This window comes from Arvicanthis niloticus, chromosome 8 (genome assembly GCF_011762505.2).
Source record: "Arvicanthis niloticus isolate mArvNil1 chromosome 8, mArvNil1.pat.X, whole genome shotgun sequence".
Taxonomy (NCBI): Eukaryota; Metazoa; Chordata; class Mammalia; order Rodentia; family Muridae; genus Arvicanthis; species Arvicanthis niloticus.
In genome coordinates, this window is record NC_047665.1 from 62,402,622 (window position 1) to 62,424,808 (window position 22,187).

The 22,187-nt window shown below is 43.2% G+C and overlaps 1 protein-coding gene across 7 annotated transcripts in view; it reads right to left on the reverse strand.

Moving 5' to 3' along the window:
• Frmd4a (FERM domain containing 4A) overlaps positions 1-22,187 on the reverse strand; it is a 579,690-nt gene that overhangs the window by 212,971 nt on the left and 344,532 nt on the right. The window contains exon 1 of one of the 7 annotated variants that reach the window (XM_076939473.1): positions 3,660-3,678. The exons of the other annotated variants lie outside the window; for them this stretch is intronic. The gene's annotated coding sequence lies outside the window, so the exon portion shown is untranslated. Of the gene's footprint in view, positions 1-3,659; positions 3,679-22,187 lie in introns of those variants that run through there. 7 annotated transcript variants of the gene reach the window in all.

Sequence of the window (22,187 nt, forward strand, 5' to 3'; positions counted from 1 at the left end):
CAGTAGTTAAGGAAATAAATAACAACAAATGCTGACAAGGCTGTGGGCAAAAGGAACATTCGTAGACATCGCTGCTGAAATATAAATTGGTCCAGGCACTATGGAAGTCAGTGTGGAGGAGTCCCAGACAGACAGACAGACAGACAGACAGACAGACAGAGATAAATGGGGTGATGAGTTAATTGCATTCTCTGCCAAGCCTGATTATCTGAATTTGGTCCTTAGGACTCACATAGCAGAAGAATAGCATCTCTTCCTAAATGCTGTCCTCTGACCTCCACATGTGTGCCATGACAACAGCCCACCCTCACATGGATAATACATAAACAATTAGACTTGAAACATTTAACAAAAACACAACAAAAACAGATTTATTATATTGCCCAGCTATACCACTCCTGGGCATCTACCTAAAGTAATCCAGAATCAACACACTGCAGAGACATTTGCACGTCAGTGTCTGCTGCAGTGCTACTCACAGGAGCTAAGCTTTGGAACCAGCCTAGGTGTCCACCAACAGAGGGACGAATCAAGAAAATGGGGTACGTGTAGGAAATCGACATTGTTAGGAAAATGGATGCAATTGGATGGAGATGACCACACTAAAGGGATGCAACTCATCTCAGAATGACAAATACTTCATGTTTCTTTCTTTCTTTTTTTTTTCCTTCTTTTTTTGGTTTTTCGAGACAGGGTTTCTCTGTGTAGCCCTGGCTGTCCTGGAACTCACTCTGTAGACCAGGCTGGCCTTGAACTCAGAAATCCACCTGCCTCTGCCTCCCAAGTGCTGGGATTAAAGGCGTGCGCCACCACCGCCCGGCATACTTCATGTTTCTTATCACTTACGATTCTTAGATTTTATATAGGTATAGAAGGTAGATATGACACAAAAACAGAAAAGAGACTGTCAGAGGGGACAGCAGGCACTGAGAAGGAGGGAGGAAAGGAGAGCTGGGGCATGGTGGAGTGGATGTGCTCAATGTATAACACATGTTTGTGTGGACTTAAAAATTTTAAATTATGATAAAAATTTCTAAAGGGAGAAACAAACAGTAGAAATGAGGTGGGGCGGGGGGAGAAGCAAGGAAAGAAAAAAGAAAGAAAACTTGCTAAGAGGTGGTGATAGCCTGAACTGCGAGTGACTTTCAATACTGGCGTGACAGTATCTACCACTTACAAGTGGCCCACGGCACACTGTGAGCTTTACCTGAACCCTTCACTGCAGCCACACACAGCGTTATCCCTTCCCACTGCACAGAACCAAAAACCCAAGCTCTCAAAGATTAAGCAGTGTTTCAAAACCCCACACCTACAGACGTGGGCTTGCTCTAAGAGTGTCTCCAGGAATGCTCCCCCACCCCGTGTGCTTTTTCTACTTCAGTGTCTTGGTGACTATAAAAGAGATGTGGGCCAGTCGAAAATGTGCAGTGAGGATACTCGGTGGTGTTTTGGGGGTGGAGCCTTAGGAACAGATGGGAAGCAGGAAGCAGGAAGCCTGAGGATGAATCTGGATGACAGCCAGCCTAGGAATGAGAATCACCCACACCCCAGGGAAGTGGTGCAGATTCCTGGAGGTGTTCCTCACTGTTATGGTTTGAATCTGCAATTTTCCCCAAGACTCCTGATTTAAGTGCTCAGTCTCTAGCTCGTGGTGCTGTTCTGAAGGCTGTGGAACCTTAAGAGATGAAGTCTGGCCCCTGGAACTCGGTTACTAGAGCTGAGCATTGGAAGATCATATCTGCTTCTGGTTTCTGCCTGCTTTCTGTGCTTGCTTTCAGATTGCTCCAAAGTGAGCAAGCTGTTGCTGCAGGCTCCCTCCACCAGGGACACTGACTTCCCTGCCATGACGGCTGGAGACCTCCAGAAAGCATGAGCCAAAATAGGTCCTTTACCTCTTAAGCCGAAAATCAGTCTGTTACAGTAACATGGATGGACAGTGACACGTTCAATGACAGGATAGTTGTCCCTGAAGGCTTAGGTCTTAAGATTTAGTTGTAATAAAAATGGGCAGAGACTAGATCGTGAGGTTAGTACCTCTCGGGCTGGTGATGGATTCATAAGCTGGTGATATTATTGGGAAATGTCAGAAGCTAGGAGGTGGGGCTAGAGGAAGTGGGCCACTAGGGTGGGTGTCCTAGGAGGCCCTATCTTACTGAGGCCCTTTCCTCCTGGCTGCCATGTGGTGAAAGGCTTTGATTTGCTATTTCTTTTTCTCTGTAAGGTTCTGCCTTACCACCAGCTTGTGGGTGATGGAACTTACATGGCTGAAACCTCTCAAACCGTGAGGCAAGGTCAGTTTTCTTCCTGTTGTTTCTGTAGGGTATTTTGTGATAGTAATAAAAAGCCAATTGACATGGATGGGCTGAGCTGCAGCTGGCCCACACCTTGTGAGTTCTTTGTGGCATGCCGTAAATTTTTGGTATATATTAATTTTGACACGAATGTTTGTTTTCAAGGAACTTGCAAATAAAATAAGCACCATACAGCAAAATTAGCCAGACTTAAAAGTCTGTGTATCTCATGGAACTCTGTATGTACAGCCAGAGGTTTTAAAGATAATCACTATAGCTTGTTTTGACTTTTGGCACAATCTTAGTGGCTATCGCATCCAATTCTGTCTCTTTCTGCAGGGCTTCCCTCGCTTTGCAAGCTGACGCTGGTATCATAATCTACTCTCTAGACCACCTGTTCTCAACCTGCGGGTCTTGACTCCTCTGTGGGGGGGGTCATGACCTTTTCACAAGAGTTACCTAAGACCATTGGAAAACACAGATATTCATATTATAATTCATAACAGCAGCAAATGTAAAGTTATAAAGCAACAACGAAGGTAATTTTATGGGTAGGGGGTCACCGTAACACGAGGAACAGTATTAAAGGGTTGAGGCATTAGGAAGGTTGAGAAGCACTGTTCTAGCCCAAGGAGGCCGGTTAGTCTTAGACCCTTATGCTAATGAGCTGTAGACTCCTGAGTAGCCGGTATGAGTGTCGCACTGTATACTGTATATAGAGGATTTTGGAACAAAGCATTCATTTCATAAGAGATCTGCTCCTGGTACTCTATTTACATGTGTGTCAACTTGGGGGCCAGGAATCTGGCAGCTTTTGTTCTTATTCAGTGCCCCAGTAGCTACCAATGCCTCGCTTCAGCCCTGTATGTAAGCGCTTCTGGGTATTAACAAGACCCCAGGTGAGTTAAATCCTGTAAATAAATCACAGGAAATATCAGAGGCTTAAATAACTGTGCCCTACATTCTCTTCTTTCCAAAGAATATGCTGTGCTCTCTCCTGCTATACCACATTCCTCCAGCCTGTCTGTGACTACCTTAGGAGAGAACTCAAGTCCACTTAAGTGAGCCCTGACTTTGTTCAACAACCAGGGAACGAGGTTATCTTTCTGCAGGTTCCCAGCAAGTGGGGGTCAGGCACGTAAAGACATTAACATTCAGCATTCACCCCTAAAGTGCAGTAACACACACATACCTATATGTGACCTGCTGGTTGCTTTTAACTGGCTAGGACTCCTGTAGCTCAAAGTCACTCAACAAACAAGCAAGAGACTAGAAAGCCCCATGGAGCCCCAGTGTGTCATTGACAGCAGAACTAAGTTCAGGTTAACAACAGAAATGTCCATAGAGTAAAACAGAAAACGGTCTTACTGTTTTAAGTTTCAGTCTTCATTTCTGATAGACTCCAGAGCAGACAAAATGAAACCCATCGGCCACTCTGAGCACTTGGAGGGCCTGTTCCCGATCCACTGCCCAGACACACTCTGACACAGGCACCTGCCAGATGAGGAACCGGGCGGAGGGGGGCTGCCTAGTCTGGCTGTGCCTCCTGGTAAACCCGTAGACATTCAGAATGAGAACAGAGAGCTTCCCTCCTGAAGCCACAGGCGCTGCTCCTCTGCAGCTGTCACCTGCTGATACTTCACTGGATTGCTGCAGAGCACACAGCGCACGCACACAGCGCACACAGCACAGTAGCCTCTGGCTACTTCCCACTACTTCCTTATAGTATAAAAAGCACCTAAAGTTCCCAGCCTTTCTCCCTTTCCTTCTCCCTCTCCCTCTCCCTGTGTCCCTCTCCCTGTGTCCCTCTCCCTCTCTCTGTCTCCCTGTCTCCCTCTCCCTGTCTGCCTCTCCCTCTCCCTGTGTCCCTCTCCTTGTCTCCCTCTCCCTGTCTCCCTCTCCCTCTCTCTGTCTCCCTCTCCCTCTCCCTGTCTCCCTCTCCCTTTCCCCCTCCCCCTCCCCCTCCCCCTGCCCCTCTCCCTCTCCCTCCTCTCCCCTCCCTCTCCCTCTCCCTTTCCCTCGTCTTCCCTCTCTCTCTTTTCCTTCTTCCTTCTTCACCTCCCTCCCTCCCTCCCTCCCTCCCTCCCTCCCTCCCTCCCTCCCTCCCTCCTTCTTTCCTTCCTCTCCTTCCTTTGAGCAGAGTATCTTCCTATGTGGCTCAAGCTGTATTCAAATTCAGGATTCTCCTACCTCAGCCTCCCAAATGGTGGAATTCTAAGTGCCTGCCACCATGCCAGACCTTTTCTTTAATTTCCATGTTTTACACACACACACACATCCTTTTAAGTAATGAGGAGTTACCATTCAGATGAGCACAGAAAATTTGTTGGACTCCTATGCAGTCACTGTTATGGTTTAACCTTTGGCCTTATTTGCCTTAGGCTTTAGAGGAAGAAGAGGAAGAAGAGAAGAGGAGGAAGAGGAGGACTAAATCCACACCTCTCCTTTCTACCTCCCTCCCCAGAATCTTACCATCCCCTGACATGATGTATATCAAATATATTTTTATCCTCTAACCATATAAACACATAGCCATAAATAGCACATATTTTGGGTTTATAATCCTTTCAAAATGTCTGCCAACATATATTGTCTCCCTCCATCTTTTATTCATTTAACAAAATATTTTTGGGCTTCACCAATTCTGATGTGTATAGATTTCATGTGTTTCCCTGTTAAATCTGTAACTCTACTATTTTTAGTTAGATATAATGTGTGTGGGTATGTGCACACGAGTGCAGGTGCCCAAGGAAGCCAGAAGAGCTGAACTCCCCCAGAGCTGGAGTTACCTGTGGTTATGAGCCACTCAACATGGACACTGGACTTAGAACATGGGTCCTCTGAAAGAATAGTATGCATTCTTATCTACCAAGCCATCTATCCTACCCTAAGTCTATAACTGTGATCATGTGTTCAGCAAATCTTCTCAGGATGCTCTATTTAAAGTTTTAACCTTCTCCCTATCACTTCCTGTTCTTTTCTTCCTGTGCTTTTCCTTTGCACCATTTATCAACAATTTACCTGGGAGAATCCTTCCCTTTCCCTTTGCTCATTTTCTATTTCTTTCCACTAGAATGTAAACTCTGCAGAAGAAAGATTCCTGCTTACTGTGTCCCCTGTTGTTTATGTAATTTCTAAAGTAGTAGATCAGACACTGCACATGCTCACTAACTGTGTCCTGGGTGGAGACACACGGGCGAAAGAATCCAAGAGACATCTTTGTGAGTCTCCTCTGTACTGTGTGAGAACTTCCCACTGATAGTTACATAGGAATAGAAGGAATGGAATTGCGCTCTGTATTGTATGTGGCCTGCCAGCTTGCTGTTTGCAATGATTGATCTTATTTCCAGTCTCACCAGCACCACGTAAAAGCTCCCATTTCCCACAACCACAGCATCCTTTTTCCCCACCGTGGACAATGAGCCAATTTAAAAATGTAGAAACAACAGTTGAGATCAGAACGAGACATAAAGTCACAGCTAGAAGTTTCTGACCACTGAATTCCTAATAAGCAGTACTTGTTATTCTTGGCACTTATTTAAGAGATGGGTTTGTTGTTATGGATTTACCAACACACCTACATTATAGGGAAAAAAAAAAACAATGAAAAGCAGCTCTTTTTTCCATCTCTCTTGCAATGGTGATGTGAAACCTATCACAAACTTCTGGACAAAAGCCTGTCTTATTTATTTATTTGTTTATAACACTAAAAAGGAGGATGTCCTGGCTAAGAATACAAAGTGAAAACACACATAAATTACATGGCATACTTTCACAGATCACCCTCAGAACAAAGATAGAGCTCAGTAGTGCACTTGGTTAATATGCACAAGCCCTAGGCTCCATCCCAGCACTGTTCCTCATGTTGTGAAATCAATTTCACAATTGCCAGAGACGTGAAACTCATGTCCATAGGGAAATTCGGTAAAGTCCTTGGTTATAGTCATGGTTGATCATCAGTTTCTGTTTTGTTTGGTTTGTTTTGTGTGTGTGTGTGTGTGTGTGTGTGTGTGTGTGTGTGTGTGTGAAACAGGGCTTCTCTGTGCAGCCCTGGCTGTCCTGGAACTCACTTTGTAGGTCAGTGTAGATCAGGCTGGCCTCAAACTCAGAGATCTGCCTGCTTCTACCTCCCAAGTGCTGGGATTAAAGGCATGTGCCACTACACCTGGCTTTAAAATTGTTCTTAATACTTTCTTGAACAATCATTAGATGTTCCAGTGTATCCCAAAAGTGGTTACAGTCCCCTGTTCTTTTATTTCTATGCCCTTTGTAATAAAATTATATATATGTATGTGTGTGTGTGTGTGTAGCCTATCTTCACCTTCTTTTTGAATACGTACTGGTTTTCTGACTTTCCTTGGTCAACGAATATGGAAGAAGAAACAGTGTTGCCACTTCAGAAGTTAGGCCTGTGAAGACCTTTCATGCTTCTGTCTGAGGCTTGGAGTACTGGCTAGCAGCCATGGGATGATGCCTTGCCAACTAGGTTGTTCATTTGAGACACAGGAGGTAAGAAAGCCTAACTAAGTTGCCAATATGACTGGCAGCAGACCACAGATGCACCAGACCAGAACTATCCTGAGCACAGCCTAAATTATGGATGTTCACAATCATGAGCTCAATAAATGCTGGATTATTTAAACTACTGTGCTTTGCAATGTTTACAAATTAACCCAGACTAACTTGGTTCTCCATCAGACAGAAACAAAATGGTAATTCCTTCCTTTCCTCCCTCTCTCCCTCTCTCCCTCCCTCCCTCCCTCCTTTTCTCCCTCCCTCCCTCCTCTCTCCCTTCCTCTTTCTCTCCCTCCCTCTCACCCTCTCTTCCTCCCTCCCTCCATCTTCTCCTTTGCTTCCGCTCTCCCACCTTACTTTATTTTTGTTTCATTTAGGATGATTGAATTATTGAATATATCTTGATTTTCAAAGGTTTAATGGAAAAATAAGAGATACATCTTTTTCAGTGAAATATATGAATGTAGTGTCTAGCATCATCCCAAAACATTTATTAATCCCATGTGGTGCAGTTGAGCACCCACTGTAACAGACACATAGCCATGCCAAATGATTCTGCCTTCTACGTGTGCCAGCAAAGGTTGCATCATTCACCAAGAACACCAGACATATAAACCTCTGGGAGTTTCATGGAGGAAAAACAAAACATCTGTTTTAAAAACTCAGCTTTTTAAGGAAGTGTGTAAGACAATGAAAACTTAAAGAAAATTAGCACCTGAGCACCCTTTTCCTCACCTATGGGCAAGGGCCACTTGGAGTTTGCGAATGCTGAGATAAATTGTTGATTTCTTTCAGGTAAAACAAGTACAAACAGACCAAAGACTTAACCAAAGCCCGGAAAAACGCAGATTAAAAACACAGAGTGTGAAGGTTTCACCAAAAGTATCTCTCGGGAGCCTTTTCTGATCATCAGTACAAAGCAAAACTGTGGGTGTTTTCTCTCACACTCAGGGAACAGTGGTAGGGAATATTAAAATCTTCCTTCTCTATAATTAAATGATTTTATTTTTTTTCTGTCTTATTAGTAAATAATTTGTTATGCATTTGTAATATTTATGTTTAATAATTAATAATTTATGTATTAAGTGTTTTTTTTTTCTGGAGACAGGGTCTCTCTATGTAGTCCCAACTGTACTGAAACTCACTACATAGAATAGCCTGGTCCCAAACTCACAGAGATTTAGAGATCTGCCCACCTCTACCTCCCGAGCGCTTGGATTAAAGGCCGGAGCCTTCTTTTACTTCTATTTATTTAGCAGCTTTGGACTGGTAGAGTTGAGTTCATTCTCCATTTGCAAGAATGTCCATGTTTTGATATTTTCACCACCAGCAGTCTAAGTAACCATGAGTTGCTATGTGACAGGGACTCTCTCCTGGTGATGCTGGCTCAAGGGTCTTCACGTTGTTGAGGACAGAGTGAACTCTCAGGCTATGAAAGTGACTAGGATCTAATGAAAGTTAGCCTGGTTGTTCTCACCCCTGTGGGTCCTCTAACAATCAAGGCAGAGTCTCTGTTCCCTGCCATTGGCTCTCCTTCCCTAGCTGAACTGTCTGGTCCCTGACTCAGTGGAGAGGATGCTCTTAGTCCTGCTGTGATCTGATGTCCTAGTGGGTCTTTTTCTTCTCTGGGGAGAAAGAGGAGCAATGGGGGAGGGGCTTGTGAGGGTGGGACTGGGAGAAGAGGAGTGGTGCCAAGATTGAGATGTAAAGTAAATAAAAAATAAGGAGGAAAAAAAGGCTTGGGCCAAATGCTTCCCATTTCTGCTTTTGTTTTATTTTTTCTTCATGGTAAACAGCCCAAACTTAGTTGTCTGAAGTTGGGGTTCACACTGACCTCTCTTTCTCTTTGTTAAGATTATGGAGAAGAAAATATTTTGGTTTCAGTAAGAGAGTTTTGTAAAGTTTCTCATGAAATACTCGAGGACAAAATAAAAACGATTTCCTTACCATAGAGGGATTGTAGCTAGCAGCACAGCCACACATAAAGAATACCCACTAACCTGGGCATGGTGGCACACACCAATAATTCTAGGACTCAGGCAGGAGGAGTGTAAGTTTCAGGATAGCCTGGGCTATATATACTGAGTTTAGGATAGCCTGAGCTGTATCACACTGTCTCAAAAGCAGCCATAAGTCTTAACTGAGAAAATAACATAAAACAATAACCCATGAATGATGTTTCCAATATCAACAGCATAATGGATTAATACCATTAATTATCAAGGCCAATCTGTGAAGTCTGGTAATAGTAACAGAAGCAACAGCTATCATTTAAAGAAAGCCCTACTGGTCTCTGGCTGTGTGCCACAGTGTTATGTCTATTTACATACTAAAAAATATTTGCTTTAAGCCATTGGCCAAATTTACAAATCAAATTGTTCATGTAGCAAAAAACAAAAGAGTGAAAAGAAATAAAAGGAGACAAACAAGTGGAAGAGAGTGAATGATAGATTTGACAGCATGAGATGAAGGTTTGATGAAATCAGGCACACATCTGTAGGGCAAACAAGCAGTTAGTGATTTTTGAAGAACTTGAATGTCATCAACCAGAATCTAGAGGCCTAAAATGTGATGATCAACTTCCAAAAGCAGTATTGGATTATGGAATAAACCACCGCCCAGAGTTGATGAGGTAACAGTTCCATCAGTGTCAGTGTGACCCCGATACTCATGATGCAGCCAAGGCACTACACTGACTTGAGTTCCCTAGACTACATTGGGGGAGTGGGTGTAAATCCAGGTATAGCAAGGTGACAACAATTACAGTTGGGGTACAATTCAGGGCTAATTTTCATGGTTCATGGGACTGTGGTATTTAGCCTCCCAAAGCCTAGATTTAACAGAGAGAAAAACAGCCCACACTACCTATAGAGTTGTTCTTTGTTGTTGGTTTGAGGAGGGCCAGCAGAGGTAGATAGGTACCTGGGAGGGGGATTTACAGAAGGGGAGTTCATAGCCACTTCAGGGAGGGCGTTATACAGTTCTGATGTGTCACAGGTGGATATCTTTCTGTGGGGAATGATCTCCATTGCTGGAAAGTTCCTGTCCAGGCACCTTGTCACCTGTGACCCTGATGTGGTGGGAATCTCTACTTCCTGCAGGCCCCTGGATCCCTGACCCCTGGGGTTCTTTCTGGCTCCCAAGTCAGAGAGCAGATGCTGCAAACAAAAAGTTCCAGCAGGGCTGCCGGCCCGGGCACTGTGGTTTCCCGACACTAATAATTTGCGCTCAGAGAACAAACCCAACATTGTCCGAATCTCGCCACTTTTGAAGGCATGGACTTCAGGTCAGGTAGAAAAAAAAAATTCTCTTCAAAATGGAAGTCAGCTCTGTGTTTTCTATGATTTCCTGACTCAACGTGGTCACCCGTAGATCTGTCATGAAGGCCTTTTGAAGATCTCATATGTCTCTTCTCCATTGGATATGTCTCTGTCACTGGAGCTACTCACTCCAGTCTGCCTGCTACCCACTGTAGACTGTGTACCTGGGGCATAAGTTCTGCCTTCCTAAGTCCATATGCTTCAGTCTTCGCTGCCAGATGCCCCTGAGCTCCTGGGCTTCACTCTTCCTTTGCTATGTGGCTCAGTCCTATCCACTTCATGTCTAGATTTTGGGGATCTTTGTCTTTATTGTCCTGGAGGATATATCTAATAGGGAAACTAACTGCTAATCACTGCCTAGGCAACATTCATTGTCAATTCAAAACATACAAATACTTATTCTAAATCTTATACAACCCACCCAACAACCACCACTGCCTGGTTATGGCCCAGATTTAACATTTTCTCTGTCTAGCGGTGTGGAGAGTGTTTGTTGTATCAACCCTGCCTGCACCAAAATTCACTCTGTCGTGGAGTTTGATGTTTATGGGTACTGTCTGGTGGCACTGGTTTCTTGCAAGGGATGAGTAAAAGCGTTGTTAGTCAATAGAATCTGTGGTTGGCATAGTGCAAAAGAGAAGAACTGGGTAATGCTGGACTTCATTCTGCCAGAATCAGCACCTTAACAATAAGCAAACACACACACACACACACACACACACACACACACACACACACGCGCCATCAACCCTTTATAGGAAATCTGGCAATATTTCTGTAAGATGCTGATCCAAAAGGCAAAGCAACAATTGGCAGCATGAAGCAAGGCACCAAGCCTTGGGTTCCTGTCCTCTAAGATGGGCATAAAACTCTGAAATGTCATTACAGGAATTACAGAACAAAACACTCTGAACGTTTTATCACTGATGCTTTAGTTACACAGGGTAGAGTGTACAGATACACTGTAAACTACAAAGCACTTAGAAAAGAACAATTAGTTACTTTGCTGGCTAGTTTTATGTTGAGTTGAAGGAAGCTAAAGTCATCTGAAAGGAAGAAACCTCAATTAGGAAAAGGCCTCCCTGAGGTTCTGCTGTAGGGCTCAGCTCATTGTGAGTGGTGCCATCCCTAGGCACCCTAGGGTTCCATAAGAAAGTAGGCTGAGCAAGACATGGAGGAGCAAGCCAGTAAGAAGGACCCCTCCATGTCCTCTGCATCAGTTTCTGCCTTCAGGCTCCTGACCTGTTTGAGTTCCTGTCCTGACATCCTTCAATGATGAACAGTGATTTAGAAGAATAAATAAACTCTTTGCACCACAACTTCCTTTGGTCATGGTGTCTCATCACAGCATAGTGACCCTAATTAGGACAGTTACCTTGCTCAGAGGACTTCTTTCAATAAGAGAATCCAACTGGCCATGCTATTGTGAAGGATACATCCCACCTACCATGGTTCCCACACTCTCTCTTTGCCCTAGCTTTATTTTCTGCTTCATTTTTGTCCCCTCAGTACATTGTTTTGCTTATTTTTAGATTGTATGTTTCTGTGTACCAGACAAGGATGGTCACAGAGAGATGGTTTTCGTCTATTTTGTTCTCTGTCCATCCTCAGATCTGTGAACAGTACTAGTACCAGGCACAGACTGAGACCAGTCAACCCTTGTTGCTTGAATGAATGGCTCTTGGCATCTATGGTCTAAACAACTTAGGATGCTGTATTAGTGACTTTTTTTCTAATTGGTGTGACCAAATACCTATCAAGAACAACTTATGGGGGGAAGGTTTTCTCTTGGCTCAGAGTTTCAGGGGGTAAAGCTCACCATTGCAAGAAACAAATACCAAGCAGAAGTATGGGTATAGAGAGGAAACGGGGAAGTGACAGGCTGAACTAAGGAAACTCAAGACCCAACGCCAGTGATCCATTTCCTTCAGTGAGGCCTCATCCTAGCAGAACCTATGAGAGACATGTCACACTCAAACACACATCACCACGTGACACAGTAAGATCCTGTCTTGGTAGCCCCCACCCATGAGGATTTCAAATATTTAAATTTCAAATATTTAAATCATTTTATATGGTAGCCGTATAGTCTATCCTAGACTTCTTTGCTTTTAGAAACATTTTTAGACCTTAGAGATTTGTCTTCATTTCCAGTGTGACATCTAGTTTGATATTGAGGGAAAGATGGTACATCATCCACTTTCCCTGCATTTGATTCTCACCTAGTTATAATTTTTATAGACCTATGAGCTTCAAAGATGCCATCCAGTATGGCATTCAAAGGATAGGGGAGTTGCCTCAGCAGAAAAGACAGAAAAGAACAGTCCTGTCACAGCATGATGAGCTGTACATGGGCCAGATGTCTGTGACGTTGTTTACACTCCAGTTGGGTATCGTTCTGTGTAGAAAGCCATTCATTGATCATCCTGCTGATGAGTTGATGAGTAACTAGATTCTTATATTTTCCAGTTATGTGCTCTACTTTATTTCTGGGTAGTAACATCATGAATGATTTGAAAGGAAGGCTCCAAGAGATGAAAACACATGCAGAAATCTCTCCAAACCTTTCAAAAATACATTGACAGTACAGCTACACCAAAGATGTATATCACTAGACTTAGAGTTAAGAAAATACTTCAAATGACCAGCAATGCATTTTGTGTGCTGTGTAATATAATGTAAGAGAAAAATATCCATTGTAAAATCGTAAGCATTTAAATAAAGGTTGTATTGAATCTCCAGCCCCCGGCAGACTCAAGTCTAGCTTATACAATATAAGATCATTCACCTCTCTTACACATATTTTGTTTGTTTGGATCCAGAAGTCACTTTTTATGTTCAGCATTTGACTTTTATTTCTGTCTTTTGAACTCTCCTGCAGGCCTAAATGTGACCAATTCTGCATAGATGTGCCAGTACTAGAGGGGCAACTTCCATCAAATAAAAGCTTAAAAGCATGCTTGTCAACATATCCCATTTTACTAAACTTAGCTACTTGGGCTACCGTAATAAGTTGACATAGGCTGAGTGGTTCATAAAAGATAGCCATTTAGGGCTGGCTAAATGGCTTAGTGAGGAAAGGTGCTTCCTGCCACAACCAGTGACCTATGTAGTTCCCAGAAGCCACATGGTAGAAGAAGATAGTCAATACCTACTAGTTATCCTCTGACCTCTGAATATGTACCATGACCCATATTTACCCTCTCCAAGCACATAAATAAAAAATTTAAATGGCCACTTATTTTTATGTCTATGTAGAGTGGAAGTCTGAACTCAGGGTGCCAGCTTGCTCGGGTTCTAATGAGGCCTCTTTTCCCACTTGTAGGAAGCTGCCTTGGTAGAAGAGAAAAGGGACCCTTTGGCGGGGGGTCTCTTGTACAGGGTTCTGATCCTATTTATGAGAAACTGGAGCCTTGACCTGACTTTGGAGGGGGCACATTTAGTACATAGCAGTTATCATGTGAAAATCTCTCCATCTTTAATACCTAAGGAGACAGTTGTGTCTATAAACATTGATGTGGACAGTAGCAAACACTCTACGACACACTGTGTAGATCAGTCTCACAGTTTCTCTGTTCCTTGTCTGTTGCTATAGCCTGGATGTTGGTGCTACTGCCTCCCCCCGCCCCCAATCATATGCTGAAATCTCACCCTCAATATGACCACATGAATTTAGATTTAGTTCATAAGGGTGGAACCCCAGGATGTAACTTATGCCTTTACAAGAGAAGAGGAGAAGGACTAGTGATTTGGCTCAGTTAGTAGAGTGCCTATCTTGAAAGCATAAGACCTGAGTCCCATGCCCAGAACCCATGTGAAACAAGCCTGTCCTGGTGGCATGTGCCTGTTTTTCCATTCCCTGTATTAGAAAAACAGATCAAGTAGATCCCTGGAGGCTCATGGCCAGCTAGACAAGCCTATCTATTGAGTCCCAGGCCACAGATCTGGTCTCAAGTAAACAAGGTGAATAACTTGTCTACATGTATGTACACACATGTAAATACAACTTCACACAGTTATGAAGTTACATACACACAAATATATGTACACCCATATATACAGGTCCACATATACATGTATGTGCATATACATGAATATGCATGAATATGCATACACAAACATATGAGAGAGAGAGAGAGAGAGAGAGAGAGAGAGAGAGAGAGAGAGAGAATATGGGAAGGAGAAAAAAAAAACAAGAGCAGAGCTCATTCTCTGCACAAAGTAAGGGCAGACCAATACCACAGCCATAAGCGGACCCTCAGGAATCAAATCTATTGGCATCTTGATCATAGACAAACCCCCCTCCCCCAGCCTCCAGAACAGTGAGGAAAACCTTCTCTTTGAGCTGCTCAGCCTTTTATGTTAGCATCCCAAGCTAAACAAGACAGGGACGACTTCACTGTCCATGCCTGATGAGAGTGAGATGAAGCGGAGAGAAGTAAGGTACAGTGGCAGTAGAGAGGCTGTGTTCTTCAAGGCCTGTGGCCGGGCAGGACCTTAAGGTGGATGAAAACTTGTAGAACCAGGCAACACCCAGAATCCAATCTCTTTATTTTCTAGAAGAAAGCTGATTACCGTTCAAGGCTACACAAAAAAATGAACATGGGGCCAAAGACAGATGGTTGCTTGCTTTATGGGACTAGAGAAAGTGGTTTTCATCCACCAGCCAAGAGAACGTCACTTTAAGAGCAAAATGCCTCATCGGCCTTAAGTCTCCACAAAGCAGAGGGTAAAGTGCCAGATTTACCACTTTAATAACTAGATCATACTGCTTCTGACTAGTAAATGCCCAAGCAGGACATAAAATCAACACTGTATGACACCAGTTAAAAATTATTTAGAAACCAACAATTTCAGCACTCTGTAATTTTTCTCCTCTCTCTAGGAGGTAGTGAACAGGACGGAATCATTACGATGAGGCACACGACAGAAACGTCGCCTCTTCCTGCCATGTCTGTCCTATTTACGACTTCTTCAGCCTACAGTAATTGTCGGCAATAAGTAGACTGTATTCAAACGGCAGGATTGATTTGCCATTCAGTATTATAACCCACCACGAGGATCGTAAAAAGTGAGGGGAAAATGGCGTGTAAAGGTGCACTTGATCCACGCAGCTAACCTGGAGTGAGCACACACTTTTCCTGAGAGAAATAAGGAGCATGCATCCTGGTCACCTAACAAACAGCATGGCAGGGGTGTGTGTGTGTGGGGGGGGGCATGGAAGGCCTATGTTGAGTGAGACTTTCCACGGGTGAGCTCATTAGCTCTGCTTCTCTGTATGTGTGAATTTCAGAGGTCAGTCACGTACGCTTCCCTGAAGACACTTAAGTCCTTCTTTTCACCGTAAGAGCATAGCCAGTGAATCAGTGGAGAAATGGCTTGACAGTTTTTCAGATGTCAACAAAACCCTGGGCCAAGACACACTGCCAAGGAACAGAGCTCAGCTTCTACATGGGGGCTCCTGAGTGTGACACTAACTTCTTCTAAACGACCGATTTGTCTTAGTCAGGGTTTCTATTCCTGCACAAAACATCAGGACCAAAAAGCAAGTTGGGAAGGAAAGGGTTTATTCAGCTTGCACTTCCACATTGCTGTTCATCACCAAAGGAAGTCAGGACAGAAACTCACACAGGGAAAGAACCTGGAGGCAAGAGCTGATGCAGAGGCCATGGAGGGATGTTACTTACTGGCTTGCTTCCCCTGGCTTGCTCAGCTTGCTTATAGAACCCAAGACTACAAGCCCAGGGATGGCACCACCTACAATGGGCTGGTCCCTCCCCCTTGATCACTAATTGAGAAAATGTCTTCCAGCTGAATCTCATGGAGTCATTTCCTCAAGGGAGGCTCCTTTTTCTGTGATGACTCCAGCTTGTGTTAAGTTGACACACAAAACCAGCCAGTACATGGTGTAACACTTCACACTTGAACTCTACTGACCAGGCCTTTCTTCTCACGAATGGAAGGTGACATTTCTGTTCATACATGCACACACACATGCACACATATCTCCAAACCAGGGGATGAATTCAATGCCCATGTCAACACAACCTCATGTTCTAACCAGCAAACTTAGCAGAGTTGGGCAGACCATAATTAGACTTTATTAGCAGCTACGCAACATGGTGGCACATAGATGGTGGCACATGCCTATAATCTCAGCACTTGGGAAGTAGAGGCAGGAGGATCAGGAATTTAAAGTTATCCTTAGCCACACAATGAGTTCAAGGCCAGCCTAGGCTATGTGAGACCTTGTCTCAAACAAGCAGTAAAACAACACAAGGCAGGGGCTGGGGAGACGGATGAGCAAGCAAAACGCTTGCTGAGCAAACATGAAGACCTGGTGTATTAAAACGTCTGTCACAGAAAAGTGCTCCGTGGTACCCAGTGTGAACAGGATCCCTTTTCTTGCTGCGTCCAGCTAGCCTCTAGATTGTTTTATTTTCTTTGCTCTGTTGCTCATCAACTTACACAGTATGGCTTTCTATCTGCTTTTGTTCCTGTGCACTTGGGTCCCTACAAAAGGAAGTCTCCAGGAGCTGGATATTATCATGTTTTGTTCTCGGCTGTAGGTTAGAGGAGGAGTCTGGCATAATGCAGGAGCTAGGCAGACATTTTTGAAAGAGAGTTCTGACAGAGTGTACAGTCAGGCCATCTCTGCTTAGCCAGGCTTGCATGTCTGCCTAAAGGCATGGCTGGCCAGACTGCACAGGTCCTTCTATTAACTGTGAAGTGAAGCAGGCACCATTACTGGGTAAATCCTATATTAGTGCATGTTTTAAGACTCTTCTCTTTTTGTTCAGCTAAAGCTTTTTGGAGGAAGCTGAGCATTGCCCAGAGGCATTCCTGGTTCAATCTTATGAAGCAAACTGAGCATGTGCAGAGATGCTCCTGTTTGCCATTTTACTATTCCAAACATGAACTCCATGATCTTTGAGAGAAGCATGCCCCTAAATGTGCCCACCTTTTCTTCTTGAACTATGACCTTGTGATGAGCATGCTCGGGAACTCACACATGCCCTAATGTGCCTGTCTGTCAGAACACACCTAAGTGCCCAGAAGAAAAGCCCTCTTCACTTGCTGCAGATAATAAAGCCTTCACCACCTTTTCACTTCTTGGCTGTGTTTGTTTTTGGCTCTGTGCTCAGCGCTTCCATTTGGTTCCCCCATCCTTTCTGGAAAGCTCAATGATGACTTGAACTTTGACCACTGAGCCAGAATGGAACACAGCCAGCCTGTGCAGATTTCCCTCCAATGCCAACGTCTACTATCAATCAAAAGTTCACTTGTGTGTGCAAATACCCTACCTTACTAATCTGATTACTTTTCTATTGTTGGTTATGATCTTATAAAACAGTTATACAAATGAAACATTTTATGATAGTAAATCATAAACCAGCAACATTCTTTTGAGGCAAGAGGCAGAATGATAATATTTTTTGATTTATATTTCTCTCCCATCATTAAATGCTATTTTTAGTGAAGGACACTCTGCCCAATGAAACACAGAGCATATCATAGTGAAAGGCTGGCGTTTTGTTGGTTTTTACTAAAGGTTCCTTTTACCTCATATAATCTCACATGCTCGATCAGCACATCTGCCTGACAGCTGGGATACAATGTGTGATTAAAAATGTGCTGTTTGGGCTGGTGAGATGGCTCAGTGGGTAAAGGTGTTTGCTGCCAAGCTCAACATTCTGAGTTCAATTCCTGGAACCCACCTGACAGGAGAGAGCCGACTCCCATAAGTTGTCCTCTGACATCTACAAGAATGCCCGTGTGTGTGTGTGTGTGTGTGTGTGTGTGTGTGTGCAAATAATTACATAAATGTAATAAAAATGTTTAAATATGCTACACAAGGATATTTACTTTTTTTTGCTGTATCTAATTGTTTCCTCATTGTGTGTAGTTCTAAGAAGAAATTCTTGACTTCAGAGATCTGAAAACTACAGTGGAGAGGAAAATGTTCACATCAAATATGTCCCATGTATGCTTTTGCATGTTGAATTATCATAGAAATAATGTGAAGAAAAACTTCAGGGAAACAAGGAAAGCTGGGAATCAGAAAATGCCCCTGGGTTGGCTGTGGCAAGGCCCAGAATCCAGATTCCTAGAGCTCCAGAGAAGTGTCACCGATGGGGTCTTTCACCACAGGTACAGATTTTCCTCAGTATTCATGGCAGGATCCCAGGAACCATCTCCCAGACCAGAGCCCATGCATGCTCAAGCTCCTGTGTCAGATGCTATGGTGATTGTACATGCTTGAACACACACTCATACATACTTTAAAGTTTTCACCACATTTGAAAATATATTTTGTGTCTATGGTGTTTGTGTGTGTGTGTGTGTGTGTCTGTGTAGGTTTGCCTGCATACAGGCATGTGTATGGAGTTTAGGGAACAAATTTCAGAAGTTGGTTCTCTCCTTCCACTGTGTGGGCCCGAGGGTCACAGAACCCTGGTCATCCAGCTTGGTGGCAGGGGCCTGTACCCTCTGAGCCATTCTCAAGCCTTCACATACAGTTTCATTAGGGATTCTTAAGCCTTCTTCACTCATGACCCCTTAGATTCAATACATTTTTAGATAACTTTAGGTATACAGGGATACAAAACAAGTATCTAAATTAAACATTTACTGATAATAAATCATAAAAATTATCTTAAGACAATTCTTTGATATATGTGTATGTATAAAATGACTAAAGCAAATGTGAATACTAATGAGATGGGTGTGCTTGTTTATTTTTATATATGAAATTAAATCCTGACTGGATATTTGATACTGCAGGATGCAGAACATCTATAATTTTTAGAGTTGATCAATATTTCAGTTTTATTATCATCTATGTTGTTGAGACTGCCACTTCATAGAAATATGTGGTACAAAATGACAACTATATTTAGGGGCTTCTTGGAAATTGTTGCAGATTCTTTAGTAACCTCAAGCATAATTTCTTTAATAACCATCTTTTATAAAACTCAAGTTGGCCATTTTTTTTAAGCAGCAAGTTTTAAAATCAAATGTACTAACGACACAGTTGAAAGATGCGCTACTTTGGTAGCTACACGCAGAAGAATGATGGTAGGAGCATATTAACCTGTTGTGTTTCTGAAAGGGCAGCATCTTTGTACTGTAGAATGCTGTTTCCTCATATGCAAATCTGAGCCCAGGAGTTTGAGGGAGAGTCATCAGAATGCCGCGGGTGTTCTGTGCTGTGACAGTGACACCTCAATATGGACACATGGTGCTCACAGCAACAACGCTGGTGGGTGCCGGCACAAATTTTTTTTTTGGGTTAGTTGGGTGTGGCCACACATGACTGTAATTCAAGTACTTGGGAGGTAGAGGCCGGAAGAGCAAGTGTTAAAAATTATATTCCTCAGCTGTATACTGAGTTTGAAACCCAGTCTGAATTACATGAGGTCCAGCATCGAACAACAACAACAATGACAACAGCAACAATAGCAACAACAACAACAACAATGACAACAATAACAACATTGAAACTGTTACGAGTCAAAGATACGGCTCAGTGGGTAAAGGTGCTTGCTGCTAGTCTGATGACCTCTGTTTGATTTCTGGGACCATGGGGTCACAGCTCACAGTTTAAGAAACAGAAGTTAAATCACTCTGTACTGCTTACAGAATCCAAAACAATGTAGATGTAAGCACTTGGTACACTGTATTTTTTCAGGAATAGTGAGAAAAATTTCTTTACATGTTGTGTACTGATGCATATACCTATTTAAATTAATTAGTAATTAAATTTTGAAGCCTTTTAATATTTTATTTCATATTTTATTGAGGGAGGATGAGAAAGCGTGTTGGACTCTGGCTAGAAGCCCAGATATTAAGTTTCTTCTGGAAAGCTGATGCCACCGTCTCAAGCCTGGAGAGCAAAACAGTAGGAAGTACAGATTTTCTACTTTTCTAAAAGTCAGTAAGTAAGCACATCTTTCTCTTTCTTTTTAGTTTTATTCCTTTTAAATTAGTTTTTCAGACAGGGTCTCACTGTGTAGCACAGTACCATGGTGTTTAACCTTACATGGGTTCTCATGCTTTTGCTGCAAGCCGTTTACTGACGGAGCCCTTTCTGTATCCTCCGGGGCTATCTTTTTTAAAAAGTGAAGCTAGCATGAAGGAGTCCAAGCCTCTATAGGCCCTGGAAGCATGCGGAGCCTGTTCACACAGATGACACTGCATAGCAGCTGATGAAAGCGAACACAGTTTGCTCTTTAGATTCTGATGCAGTTGGCAGTGTTGAAAGTTCAAGAGATTTCAATTCCTTTGGAACATTTAAATTAAGCTAGAGGTATTAAGAGCCGTAACTGATTTTCTCCCAGGATCATGTTTAGAGTCCATTTCTACTGCGTTTCATTCAGGCTTTAAAATTATAGCTCAGAAATCTATTTTAAAAAGTGGAAGTAAACGGGTGATTACATTCAGCCTATCATTAGCTGATTTTACAACTCTTTTTTTCTGCTTCCACTTTTTTTTTTTTAAGAAAACTTTGAACTCTGAACTCTAATCAAGGAAAAATCAAAATTTCCATGTGAGTATTTGGGTTGGCATTTACATCTTGGCAAATGATTTAAATGCTCTCTCCCTCTCTTAATCAAGGCATTAAAACAAAGACCTTTTTAGGAGTTGAGAGGTTACCTTTTTACCTTAGTGGCTCTTTCTTAATTATTTCTGCATACAGGGATGAGTAAGGACTGTATGGTCTCCTATGACACCTTTTCCACTTCACAAAGTGCTAGCTGGTGGCAGCTGTGAGGCACAGGGAGCACCAGACAGGCACTCCTGGGAACTACGCTCTGCCACACTTCCATCTGCTTTAGGGTTATGGGCCAAAAGGACCATCTAGTCAGTGCAGATGGCCTAGTGGCTACATCCTATAGAAGACATTAGCTATCAAGAAATGCAGTCGGGCTGGGGAGATGACTCTGTCAGTCAAGTACTTTAGCAGCTCAAATAAGAGGTCCTGGGTTCAGTTTCCAGAACCCACGTAAAAGGTAAGGTAGTGCACGCCTGTAATTCCAGCACTATGAAGGTACAGACAGGACCCTGGGACTTGCTTGCTGGGGCTGGCTGGGGCTTGCTGGGACTGGCTGGGACTGGCTGGGGCTGGCTGGGGCTTGCTGGGGCTGGCTGGGGCTTGCTGGGGGTTGCTGGGGCTTGCTGGCCAGCTGAACCGGAAACAGGTTTAGTGAGAGACAACAACCTTTGGCCTGCACATATATGTGCACTTGCATGCAAACATGCACACAACACACACACACACACACACACACACACACACACACACACACAAATCATATATACATATACCAAATAAAAGTAATAAAATACAACAAAGAAGGATCCTCTTCCTTCCTGCATATTCAGAAATGTATAACAAGATAATGAGAAGCAGGAATCTTACTTGGAATAAGTAATTTGTAATTTTGTTGAACCTCTAGTTTGCTGTAGACATGGTTGAGTGTCTGAGGACATAGCAGAAACTGATCTGAAAGTCCAGGGACATGCTTGGGACCCTTCTTTCCCGTGCCAAGTCATTCACTATTCTCAGATTTTATTTCACTACTATTTGTAGGAGTGCCGGGCTGCCCAGCAGGCTTCGGATGACAGCGGGTGAGATGCGCCTGCAGCAATTTTCTATTTTTGAATTAAGTTACCATTTGACATACAAAATGTAAAATTTCCATAATCATGCCACCAGAGTGACAGCCGCATGCCTCGCCATTTGTCCATCCCCTCCTCTTTCTCTGTGGAATAATTGGCAGGCAGCCTGAAAGGGTCCTATGTGTTCTGCGTCCTGAGTTCTTGATGACAGGCACCCTGAAGGACAGGTACAATTTGCCCATGGAGACATTTCCTGCAGCCTCAATATTAAGCCTGTCTGTACCCAGAGTGATGTACCTCTAAGTTTTCAATGGTAAAGTCTAGTAGAGAATGGTATTGTCACTTCCAGATTGAACAGATGTGCACAAAGAAGAAAATTGATGCCCCTGCCCCCTTTTCTGAGAGCATCAAAACAATCCAGTCACCCTGGGATTTACCC